Source organism: Cynocephalus volans, chromosome 11, assembly GCF_027409185.1.
Source record: "Cynocephalus volans isolate mCynVol1 chromosome 11, mCynVol1.pri, whole genome shotgun sequence".
NCBI lineage: Eukaryota > Metazoa > Chordata > Mammalia > Dermoptera > Cynocephalidae > Cynocephalus > Cynocephalus volans.
Window position 1 is genome coordinate 78,595,104 of NC_084470.1, and position 14,122 is coordinate 78,609,225.

Consider the following 14,122-nt stretch of genomic DNA (forward strand, 5'->3'; position numbering starts at 1 on the left):
ATTTTATGCATCTTGCTCAGTGTTTGACAAGATCACTCACAAATTAATGATTGTTGGATAAACGAAACCAGCATATCAAACACTGATGATAGTTTTTTTCTTCATCCCAAAATCATCCTTTCATTTGTCTCTTTTCTATAGTTATAATGTTTTATGTTGCTTCCTCATACATTTGGAGACCTAATCTAATTCCCTTAATAGTTTAATCGTTATCCTTTGAAAAAGCAAATTATTTAAATTCTACATGTCAGTGGGACTGGAAAGACGTTTGGTAAATAATAATCACAGTAATCTGAAAGCAATGAGCAGAGACAACACAGGAGCTAAAAAATTCTAAGGTGAAAATATCTAGATGAGAAGACAATTGGCACTTGGAGAGAATGAATGAGCCAGAAACACAATTGAACATGTTATTTCTCCTAGTTTTTTTCAGTTTTATTTTGATATTACACAATATGATTATTGATATTGTTCCTCAACAGAAATAATGGTTATTTGTTGTTTTCTTTAATTTTCAAAATGAAACTGGGTGTCTGTAAAGTTACAAGTCACGTGACCTTTTCTTTCCTTGCTTTCTAAGGCAATTTTCTTTCATTCTGAAATGCACCATTTTTCAAAGTTAGACAACTCACTTTGAATTCTATTGCTGTCTTTATGAGTATTTGCAATCATTTTTTAATGAAAGTGATGTCCTTGGGCCACAAAATACTTCATCTGGGTCATGGAGTCTGGTTTGGACTGGAAGTGTAGTCTTTTCAGCTGAGCTGGGCTTTGGAATGAATGAGTTGAGCACACAGTTGATGGCTGAGGGTAAAGAAAAACCAAAATCTGATGACTCCCAGGCAGAGCAGACTGAGAAACAATACGTGATCCAACACGAAGCTCAAAAGTGACAGGCCTGCCTCAGAAGATAGACGGGTCTGGTTAGAACCCGTGGAGGATAAACATGTTTTGAAAAGAATCCCCTGTCCAAATAATGTTCATTGTGCCCATTTAAAATAGTGAACTAAACAATTCATACCTTGGGATGTGATCTTGAGGCTCAAGTTTTCTGGTTAAATTCTGTTTTCTTTTTCTTTTTTTAATGGTGATAGTGTGAATGTACTCTTCTTTTTATAATTCTATTCCTTTTATTTTGACTCATGCCTCAATATTTCTAATTCCTAATCAAAATCTGAACCAGAGATAGAATCTTTAAGGACAAACTGTCCAAGCAGACGTCAATGTTTGCCAAGAGAAAAACTTGCAAGATTGTTATATTTTATGTTCTATTTTCTGTTAAAGTGGGATTGAATGTATGAAGCTAGAAACAAATAATTACACTCCATCATATCAGTCTTTTTGATTGTCTTAAAAATATCACACAGTGGCTGGCTGGTTAGTTCAGTTGGTTTGAGCAAAGCCTTATAACACCAAGGTTACTGGTTTGGATCCCCATATCAGCCAGCCACCACCCCACCCCCCAAAAAAATCATGGTATCACTTGCCATTGTTGTAAAACAATAAAAATATATGCATAATGTAAGAATATGATGTTAATCAATGTGTAGATATGTCACCAGCTCAGATTATTGGATTTGAGAACTATAATTTGTAGAGTAGAGCTTTCGGAAGGATTTGTGGATTGGATCCAAATACAAATGTTAAAGGAAGGTGTAACGCTCCTTTGAAAATATGCTTTCTGCTACAGAATGGAATCTATTACTTAGTATAATTAATTTTAAAAAATTTAGTAGCCATTCTAATGATGAATCTATTCCGTAAAATATTTTACATTTTAAAAATTCCCTTCGGGATTTTGTGGCCTTGATACAAGAATACACATGGAATAAATAAACATTAGTCCAAAGTATCAAAGGCGAAAGTAAATAAAACAAGAAGAAAATTTCACATTTGGAACATAGGCTCTCCCGGGGGGAGGTACAAAAGTTTAGGATGAGAAATAACACTCAGGAATATAAAACACAGTAAGTTTTATTCTTATTTCATGCCAAATCATTAAAAAAAAAAAAAAAAAAAAAGCTGCTTACTTTGACCAAATTACTTTTGTGTACCTTACTTAAAGAGTTGCTTCTACTAAGTTTAGACCTTGGCTGGCACTGGGAAATTCAATATAAGAATTAACATGTGGATGACACTTGCTGGTGGGTTTATTATAAAGGTTCTTGATTCCTCTGGGGATTACAACATACACCCTTTACTTAATATAGTCCACTTAGTGTAAATATTGTTCCACTTTGTGTTAAATGTAATAATTTTATAACTGTATAATTTCATTTACACACTCTCTCCTTTGTATTTTTATTTTCATACACTTCGTATCTATAAATGCAATAATCCCACAAGCAATGTGTATATATACATACATTTAAAGTTGTCTTACAAAAAATTAGGAGAAAAAAACCATTTTTTGTGTGTGTGTGTGACCAGTAAGGGGATCGTAACCTTTGGCTTGGTGTCGCTCGCACCACGCTCAGCCAGTGAGCGCACCGGCCACCTCTATATAGGAGCCGAACCCGCGGCCTCGGCGCTCCCAGCGCCGCACTCTCCCGAGTCAGCCACGGGGCCGGCCCTAAGCCCTAAAAAAACCCTCTTTTAATGTCTACTCACATAGTTACTATTTTCGATTCTCTTTGTTCCTTCCAGTAGACCTGATCTTTTGTCTGATATCATCCCTCTTCAGCCTAAAGAACTTACTTCAGCATATCTTGAAGTGCAGGTCTGCAAGTGACACTCTTTCAGGTTTCGTTTATTTAAAAATGTCTTCAATTTGCTCTCGTTTTTGAAGATATTTACCCTGGATATGGAATTCTTGATTACCTGTTTTGTATTTTTTTTTTCTTTTTATGTTCTTTCTATTTCTTTTTCTTTCCTTTTCCTTCTTGGCATCATTTCTACCATTTTTCTCCTATATCTAACATGTCTTTTTTTCCTCTCTGGTCACTTAATTTTTTTTTTCTTTTTTCTTTTTTCTTTGGTTTTCAGCAACTTGACTATGATGTGCTTGGGTGTAGTTTTCTTTATATTTTTATTCTGCTTTGGTTTTGCCGAGATTCTAGGTTCTATAAATTAATGTGTTTTACTAAATTCAGAACATTTGGCTTATTATTTCTTCAAATATTGTTTTTCTGTCCCATTCAATGTCTCCTTCCCCTCTGGTATTCTAATTACACATACATTAGACCACTTGATATTTTCACACGGGTCACAGAGGCTCTGCTAAGTTTTTCCCCAGCCCTTCTGTCTGTTCTTCAGATTGAATAATTTCTGTAGATTTGCCTTCAAGGTCATTAACCCTTTCCTTTGTAGTCCCCAATCTACTGTTAAGGCAATCTAGTATACTTTTAATTTTAGATACACTTTCAGTTCTAGAATTTACATTTGGTTCTTTTGTGTAGTTTCCACTTTGTTGATAATACCCATCTCTCATTTATTATCACCATCTCCTCCTTTAATTTCCTGTTCATACTTTTTAGTTAGTTTAAACTCATCATTTGGCAGCTCCAACATCTGGGTCTTCTATTGACTTCTACTTGTTTTCCTGGATATAGGTTACATTTTCTTGATTTTTTTAAATGTCTAATTTTTTTTATTGTGTATTGGACATTGTGGATCATCCATTGTGGAGTCTGGACTATGCTGTCTTTTTTTTAGAGGGTGTCAAATTTTGTTCTAGCAAATAGTTAGTTATTATTGGTGTAAACGTTGGATCTTGTCAGGCTCAATTTTATTTTTTTCCTTTGGTGGGTCATTGTCAGTTTTTTTCTTAGTCTCAGGATGTGGTTAATGCTCTAGGACCTGGTTATTATGACCAAGGCATGACCGTTCATGGGTGTCAACTAAATGCCCAAGATGCTCAGTGAGATATTTCCACTCTGGTTGGGCCAGAGTGTCTTAACTGCAGAACGTGTACTCAGTACTCAGTCTCACAAAAACTACTTTTGGAAGATTTTTTCAAGTGTCATCCTTTGCATGCACAACCTAACCCCTAGCCAAGAATATCCATAATGAAACCTGCCTTTTCCCTACTTTGTGCAATTCCCTCTTCTCTGTATCCCTGCACTGCAAATTCTAGCCACTTCCACAGCCTGACTTCAGTGTCTGCCTCCTCAGCAAGCTCAGCAGGTCACCACTCCATGTGGGCTCCACTCCCTGTACTGCAGTAGGGAAAGGGCTGCCAAGTCCAGAGTTGGAGCAAATGTGTAGCTCATCTTTTGTGTTTTCCTTTTCTTAAGAATGACAGTACTGTTTTGCCTGTCATCCTATCCTTGAAAATAGCTTCTTGATGTATTTCGTCTGGTTTTACAACTATTTATGAATAAATGCAAGTCCAGTGTTGTTTACTTCACTATGACCAAAAGCAGAAGGAATTTTTAAATTCCTTTACCCTTACCTTTCCAATCAATCACACAGTAGAGACAGCTTTCTCTCACTGTTCTCTTGCAAAGGGCAGAAGCGGCCTAGAATGGAGGGGGGTAGCTCTGCTTTGAGATTCAAATTTCACTTTAAATTCATAGAATAATCAGCATTTCTGAAAGCAAGATTTCTTTGTCTTTTGTGTGTGTGTGTGTGTGTGTGTGTGTGTGTGTGTGTGTGTGTGTGTGTGTGTGTGTGTGTGTGTGATAAGTGCCAAAGAGTTGAGATCCCATTTAAACAATAAATCATATATTAGGTAAGAATACAAATTTGCTTTGAAGTATTGTTTGAGCTAACCACCCCACCAAACTAAATTTTGACAAGTGAATAGGAAGAAAATATTTCCTATTCACTTGTCAAAACTTCCTCCAAGTTGAGAGAGGTGTGAGGGTCAGTGAACAGGAACAGGGCTCTTGGTCACAGTAAAAGATACCATTAGCTGACACTGCTTAGATAATACAAGCTAAAGGCAATGGCAGGGTTTTAGACATTGGGAGAAGAAGCAGTGGGGAAAGAGATCATCTCCCAAAGCTAGCAAGACATGCTCTATCTAAGCAAAGACCAACAATGACAGAGAACTGTCATGTACTAGATATGCTACCTATGAGCAAAGCAAGGGAGGATTATATTGCCCTGAAAGACTCTCTTTGCTAAAAGAGATAGAATTAACTTGAATTTGCAAGTTTATTTTCCATTATCAGCAGAAATGTGGACCCAACTGCTACGCTGATACCAGTTATGGAGAAATAAAGACATTATGTATTTTGTTGATCTGAACACACAGACTTGCTCTCTATTTCCATAGTCCTCTCTTTTCTTTGGGGACCTGCAATATGAGTTCACCAATGTAGTCAACACTTAGAGTCCTGTTTAGAACGGCTTCCTTCTCAGATAATGACGACCATCACTCACGGAGGTGAGTCCAGCCACCAGGTGACCCTGTGCTTTGGCCACATCAGATTGTATGAGAAATGGGTAATTCAAGCTGGCCAATCCAATCCTCTCTGCCAAAATTTAGTATTGAGATCCAATCAGTTAGCATCTAGCAACTCAGGCCAAGTAAGGAGTCTAAGTCAGCTAGGATGACCTCTTTGTGTTGTGGGGAAGTAGACAGGTTGGGCAGTGACAGAAGAGCAGAGAAGGCAACTTCTTTGTATCGGTGTCCTCATCTGTAGAGTATAGATGATAATGATGTTTGCTTTGGAGTTGTTGCAGTGGAGCTCGTTTAAACAAGTTAATATATGTAAAGAGCTTGAAAAGAGCCTGGGCATATAGTAAACATGGAGTAAAGACTTAGCAATTAATATTTATTATGAGTTATGTCTTGTGCAACTTTATTGAGGTATTATTGAAGTACAACTGACACAGGATCTATTTCAACAAAGGAGACACATATTTAAAGCATGTGGTTTGTTTGGTTTTGACATATGAATACATCCATAAAACCATCACTATAACAAAGAGAAACATCTCCAAAAGTTTTCTCATCCCCTGCACATCAACCCTCCCCCCATCCCTATTCCCAAGCAAACACTAATTTTTTTTGTCATTGCCTGTAGATTAGTTAGCATTTTCTAGAACTAAACACAAAGGGAATCATACAGTATGTATTCTTTAAAGCTAAATTATTTTATTCAGCACAATGATCTTGAGGTTCACTTACATTGTTTTATCAATGGTTTATTTATTTTTATTGCTTTTCATTGTACGGATATGTCACAATTTGTTTATTCATTCACCTGTTGATGGATATTTGAGTGGTTTCCCATTATGGCTATTACAAATGAAGCTTTATGAACACTTGTGTGCAAATCTATAACTTTACTTTTATGTGGTTTCAGTATTTCTTAAATTAAAAATTTAAAAGGGAAAATTTTAAAAACCTCAAAATAAATAAAGCTGTCATTAGAAAATACAATTTTTTAGCTCCCACTAATAAGTGAGAACATGTGGTATTTCTCTTTCTGTGCCTGACTCGTTTCACTTAATATAATTCTCTCAAGGTCCATCCATATTGTTGCAAACGGCAGTATTTCATTCGTTTTTATAGCTGAGTAGTATTCCATTGTGTAGATGTACCACATTTTCCATATCCACTCATCTGATGATGGACATTTGGGCTGGTTCCAACTCTTGGCTATTGTAAAGAGTGCTGCGATGAACATTGGGGAACAGGTCACACACAAAAACCAGGGGGGGTCGGGGAAGAAGATATAACAACCACAATTACTTGAAGTTGATACAACAAGCAAACAGAGGGGACATTGGTGGGGGGAGGGGGGGGAGGGAGGAGGGAGGGAGGTTTTGGTGATGGGCAACAATAATCAGCCACAATGTATATCGACAAAATAAAATTTTTTTTTAAAAAATTGCAAATAAATAAATAAATAAATTAATTAATTAATTAAATTTAATTAAAAGAAAAGAAAATACAATTTTTTGTTTGTTTTGGTGGCTGGCCGGTGCGGGGATCCAAACCCACAACTTTGGAATTATAATGCTGTGCTCTAACCAACTGAGCTAACAGGCCAGCCCCAGAAAATACAGTCTTTAAAAAAGTCTCCATTAGCTTGTAAAGTTAACTTTATCCTAGAGGATAAAACTTGACCTTTAAAGGACTAGTTGACATTCAGATGGAGTTTTCTTGGTAGACAAAAAAAAGACCTCAAAGACTACTATGAGGTCTTTGCTTAACTAAACAATGCTGGAAAACCCTCTAAAGGGGAAAAATATGGCTTATAAAATTCAAGACAATAAGACAAGATACTATTCCTTAACCTCTCAAAATTGTATTGTAGAGATGAACTGGTATACTGTCTTCCTGTAAATGTATTTTTTTTTTAAAGATACTACAATACATTTGCAAGCTCATTTTATTTTATTTTACCAACAAATTACAGAAATGGCAACAATTCTTTCCCACTCAAAACCTAGGTATTTTGAAATATTTGGATGATAGTGATTGCAGCCATATAGAATGTTATTTACCTTTCAAAAAATGTGCTTTACTGAATTTGTATTAGAAATTACTTTGAAATCATTTACTGATAAAAAGGTATTGACTTGTTAGATTCTTAAAGTACAGTACCTTTTGCTAAATTCTTAATAATTATTTAAAATAATTATGTAAACTAATAAATATTATTGATCAAATTATGATAATACTTAAAACAAAGTCCTCTTTATTCCATATAACCTGTCAGTAAAATTTACACTAAATGTTAATATCTGGAAATGTCTCTGTCTTTGGGAAGGAAGGGGAATCTCTTGCATACATGTAGTTATTTTCCTCCTGTTTTTGTCTCCGAATTGTCAAGTTTTTTGTCATCTTCTTGACTCTGTCTTTGTTACTGTAGTTCCAAGATCATCTCCTCCACAATCATAATTTCTTTCCTACAATACTTGGTCTTCTACCTATATGAGTGAGAAATACTTAAAAAAAAAAAAAACAAAAAACCTCAGGAGGGAAAGAAAAAAAAATGTTATCTTGATCAGTCTTTTCTCTAGACCACCTCTCATGGGTCAGTCTTAAAGCAGGATATTTAAATAAATTGAACTTCAAATACAATCTCAGTTTAACAGGACTTTTGGATCCAAAAAGAAATTCTAACATTTGATCAGCTATTCACAAATGATGTCTTTGTATCCTTTAAAGAACTATAAAGCAAATAAAAAATTGTAAGCAGCCTTATTTGATGTTATCTGAGATTAAATAACTCTTTGAAGAGCCATAGAGACTAATTGGAAAAGAATATCAGTATGTCCCTAAATTATGAAATTAATAAAGTTAAAACCACAGAGGACCTACATGGGTAATGCCACAGTAATCTAAGAACACACAATTGTTAATGTTATCCAAATTCCAAGGGGGGAAAATGAGATTTCTGGAGAAGAATTGATATTTTAATGGGCAAAGACAAAAAACAAAACAAAACAATGGTTGAATATGGGAAAGGGATAAGGCGGAGGTGATAAAAGATGAAATTTCCCCTTTCACAAATTAGATTGAAAATGGCATTTCTTTGCTTTTCTGACAAATAAAAAAGTACAAGGTTCTTTTTCTTGAAATGTGAATCTCCTCTAAGATGCATAGGACACAAGAAGAAAAGCTGTCCTTTCTCTCATAAATCTTGTTTGAAGTTAAGAAAAGTATAAGATTAATCCAAGATATTTTGTTATTGTGAAAGGGGAAATAAATGCGTTCATTTTGTACTAACAACTGGCAGGACTGGGATTCCTACACAGGACTTAGAGATACTAAGCTAATACCATTAAAAAGTAAATTTTCAACATGATCAGTGCATTTTTCCCAATTGTCAACTACTCTAAATAAGCATGGTGTCACTAGGATAGCGTCTTACATCACCATGTGCCTCCTCTTTGCAGCCCTTGGCTAGGTGGGAATGTTTGCATCGGTTGCTTGATTCATGTCTTCAGGCTGGCACACTGCAGAGCTCCAGGGAGCATGAGGCTTGGTAATGTGGCAACTTGGTTAGGCTGAACTACATTTCCCAGAAATCATTTCCTTATATGTTTCCAGTTAGGGAGGGCCACAAAAGATATTTTTGTGGGAGATATGAAAGTGTAGCAAGAGCTATACAATTTTTTACACTAGGAAAGTTGGGTTAGCCACTTATCTGCTGGCTCACCTCATTGGTGTGGGGCAGCCTCTGGTCTGTAACTGTCCATCTCGCCTCCCCCATTCTCCTTCAGCTTCTCCATCTGTTGCACTGGTCATGTGTTTAGCTCCATGATGAAGCACACCAGCTTCTCCTGTAGGACACCCACCTTATCAGGGTTGGAGGAAAAGAGAGCTGACACAGGCTCTAGTCCAAACTCATGGGTTCCAGCTCATGCTTGTGGGTTCCAGCTTGTCCCTGCCATCCTTTGCCTTATGTGCATTCTTCCCTTCTTAACCACCTTCTCTGCCAGCATGAAGCACCAGAGTCAGAAACCAAGACAACAGCTTTATGGAGACTACTTAATGAACTCCTCAAATTGTGTAAGATCAAATCCTTGGAACAGATCCTTTAAGATAGACAGATGATATCGATATAGATAGATATGGATATAGATATTCCTTCTAGTGCTTTTGCTTCGCTGATTGAACCCTGATGGAGTGTACCATTCACATCACAGTTTATAAAAATGTCACTATCCTGTACGGTTATGCAGCACACTACCTGGGAGCCAAATTGGTGGCCCTGAATGTCTGTATTTCCATATCTCAAGTAGCAAGACGATTGGAATCTTTTGTTTTGTTCTTGTTATAGGTGGGAAAATTGACTCCATGGTCAAATACTTGTATATTTGGGAAACACTGAAATCATCCCCAATCCCTGCACTGAGATCCTAATGCATAGTAACATAGTAAAAGCTCTATAAAGCTACCCTCTAAATAATTTGTTCAGTCTGGCCTTCTCCAAACTTATTTGACTATGGAATCATTTTCTAGGCAGCACCTGTTAACATAGCTATAGAACCAGTGCTGTACAAAACATAGTTTGAGAAACCCTGGAATACATTCTGATAAGCTCAGTCATTTAATGTTTAACTCTCATCATCTCTAAGCGCTGTACAAGTACAGAGTTGATGTAACTTAAAATCCCATTTAGCCAGTCAAAATTAAATGCAACCAGGGGATGGGATAATAAGAGTATAGTGAAGAACAATGCTTGCTGATGTGCAGCATAATTCATTCCAGGACTTTTCAGAAGATCTTGAACCACAGGAGAAAGATGAGGGGCAGAAAACACAACCTGACATAGGAAAGGCATGTTGTATTGCAACATGAGAATGTAAAGAGGTTGATAGTGGCAGGTTCCTCGTCCTCTCTCCATTCCTTTTCCTCTTAATGATGAGTTGGAAGGTGGATATGTGAATAGCAAAAAAAAAGGCAATGAGATCAGGCAGGAAGCAAAGGCACCAGATATCGAAAGCTGGAAGTAAGTTAGCCTGAGTGAGATGGAGAAAAACTAGGCTTAGAGCAGTCCACACACTCCATTTGTACCTTAGCTCTGGTATTTGCATGTGGAGGAGATATTGCAGTGGCATGTTAGTTGCTGCAGGGCCAACTCAGGTAAGATTGTAAAATAGACAAAGTTAATTTTGATGCTCTTGCTTTCTCTTGGTGAAGCAAGTCGGAAATCTCAGAGAGAGTGCTTTGGGTTGCCATAATGACTGGTGTACTGAGGACAGGAGCCTGAGATACTAGACATTCCTGTTATGCAAAGAAGATCCTGTACAAGAAAGAAAGGACCTGCCCCAAATGAGTTGCCTTTCTGTTGAGACTCACAGAAAGGACTCTGTTGGGTTCCACGTTTCCTTTTCCATTTCAGTCACCTTGTCCATGTGGGCTGTGTGTATCTCAACTAGGTGTGGATCTGATTAGCTGATAAAGTTATCGCAGGAAAATTGAATAAGGCTCACCTTTCAAGTGTTCATTTACATTTCAAAAGAGAAAATAATCAACTCAAAAGAGTCTCTAACTAATTGATGCTGTGAGAGAAAAATATATTAAAATATTTTATTAGAATAGTAATGCAGTCCCTTATACGGAGAGGAATTTTGAGACATTTCCTTCCTTTGCAATTTGCACATTTTAAATTCTACTATCTCCTTATCTGTCCCTCTACTCACAACACTCCCTTTCAAAAGGATAAAATATGTGTGGCTAATATTGCACCTGTATAACATCAACTCTTACCCTTTGTAAATAGATGTTTATAAAAACAGAGGGTCAACACTTGAAGAGAACTGGTAGGTACATCAGATTGTAAATCACATCTCTGTCAAAGCAAAGGAAATCTTGTCTAAATTACCAGGCTACACTTGCCACCTTGGCATAGCCTGGATAGACCTAAAATATCTGACAAATCCCTTTGACTTCACTTCTAGACCTGTTTAGATACTTTTCCTGCTGTTGAACTCTCTTTCTTCACATATTTACAATCCAGTTGATTGTTAAAACTTTTTTTTTTCTTTTTAAACAACATCTTTCACTCTGGTTTTCCTAGTACCATTTTCCAAACCCCAGCAAAAGTGAATTGATTTCATGCACAGCCTGATCTTCTTGGGATCAGCACAATTGCAGAACATTTCTGAATTCTGGGAATTTCTAATCTCATTTTTAATGTGACAAACATATAATCAGCAGTAATCAGACATTGGACAACAGGCAATGCAGGAGAGTGATCCCTGACAGAAGAAAAACAAGATGAACCCTGTGTGATTGCCCAGCTTGCTGCCTAGAGAGCTTTACAGGGTTGGGGACCTAAACGAAGTCTGACAGTCTTTCAGAGTTGAGGAAAAAGAGTTCAGAATTCAGGAAAGCCAAGGCAGATAGAATTCACATGACAGAGTACTGGAGAGGAGAAAGCCGCATGGAGAGCAAATGATCAAATCTTCCACTAAATGTGAATCAGTGCATACATGTGAGGAAACTGCAAAGTCCAGGCAAGACTACCAGGAAGAAAGGAACAGGAAGAATAATACCCTGAGTTCACACAGGGCCAGGAAGAGTTTTTGTTCCCACCACCAGAGTAAATAAACCTAACGCACGGGGCATCCAGTAAGTCTTCAGAAGGATACTGTCCTAATAGTGAAGGAAAATTTGCTTTTTAACTAGCCTAATAGAATTTAGAAGCAAGCCACAAAAAGATCAGTTTTTTCTCAAATACCTTGTCCCAGATTTAACTCTGTCCCAGAACAAAAAAGATTCAAATGAATATAGAATCCTCCAGAATATAGAATCCTCAAAATGGCAATGTCTGGCATCCAATCAAAAATTGTCAGGCAACCTGGCCAGTTAGCTCAGTTGTTTAGAGCTCACTGTTAAAATACCAAGGTCAAGAGTCCAGATTCCCATACCAGCCAGCCACAAAACAAAAATTTAAAAAACTTATTAAAAAAAATACCAGGCATACAAAGAAGCAAGAAAACACATATGTAATAAATAGGAGAGAGATTAATTATTAGAAGTAGACCCAGAAATGACACAGAACATAGAATTAGTAGACAAGAACATAAAGACAGCTATTAGAATTATACTCCATATATTTCAAAGGGTTAGAAGAAAGTCTGAGCATAGGGAGAAACATGGAAGATCTAAAAAAGAACCAATTAGAATTTGTAGAGATGACAAATAGAATTTCTGAAATGAAAAAATTCAGTGAATTGGATTAAGAGCAGATTAAATACTGCGGAAGAAAAGATTGGCAATCCCGAAGACCTAGCAATAGAAATTATCCAAAATAAAACACAAATTTTAAAAATGAGTGAAGAAAAATGGAACCAGGTGTTAGAGAGCTGTAGAACAAATTTAAATAGTATAATATGTGTGTAATTGAGGTCCAGAAAGAGATGGAACAAGGAGGCAAAAAAATATTTGAAGAAATAACGGCTAAAATTTTCCCAAATTTGATAAAAATTACAAATCTACAGATTGACGTTTAATGAAACTGAAGTAGAACAAACAAAAAGAAAACTATACCAAAGTGTATCAAATTACTCCGAACTGTGTTGAAGAGAAAAATCTTAAAAGCAGGTTGAGAGAAAATGACACATCACAAATAGAGTTAAAAAGATAAATGAGAGCAGATTACAGTTATCTCATCAGAATTAATGCAAGCTGGAAGACTGTGGTACACCTTTTTTAAATATTGAAAGAAAAAAAAAACCCCTAGTTCTATACCTAACAATACAGTACAAAATTCTAGACAACCAATTACTACATATATTCAGTCATGATCATTCATCGTATTAAAATAAGAGGAGCAGTAAACTTTCTGAAGTATTTAGAATTAAAATTCTTTTAAAAAACCCAAACGAAAAAACGAGAACTACAGCTTTGCAATAGAAACTTTCTTTATAAAAGTGAAGGATTAACCTTATATCTTTGATAAATTATTAGATTATAAAAGCTCTATTTACATTTGCCTTTATTATTTTTTCATTCAAAAAACCCCTAAAAATACTGTGAGACAGTTAATGGGTAAGCTGCTTTACTGTTATTTCACTGAATTTTAAAAAACACTTTTGAATCATCGATTACAATAGGTTTAGAACTCGATTTATGTCTGGTTGCATTAAGCAATTAGTAGCAACTCAATCCCATATATGGAATCCAAGCAAGAATTTGTACAGTATTGTGACAGTATTGTATCACAGAAAAATTCAGGCTCTGATATCACTGAAAATGTAAATTTTCTGTTTTAATGAAAAATTTTCAAGTGATTCCAATATGTTGGAGAAACTAAAAGCCGTTGTCTATAAGAGAAAAATCATAATATGAATTTTAGCGTATCTCATAAAACTCATTTGTAGATACATTATCTGGAAATAAAGGAAAAATCACATGATAGAATCTTAAAGACTTGCCTTTTAAAAAAATTTGAAGGAATGAAAAAGGTTATTTTCTCTCTGGTTTGCTTACTTAAAGTTTCTCAAAACTTCAGTGAAATAAAATATTTCTAATTGAATAATCGGAAATGTTTCAGATAGAGAACTTTATCTTTTTGTTTTATAAGTTATCAGAAAAACACCTGGATATAATTCATACACCCGTCATGTATTGGTAGAACCTGAAATAATTTTGCATGCAGAAGAACGTTACAAGGTATATAAAGGTTAAAAATGGAGGAAGAAACATCGTTTATGTTTATGTAAAAATGCATCTTTACAACTTGATTCCAATATAAAAAAAGAT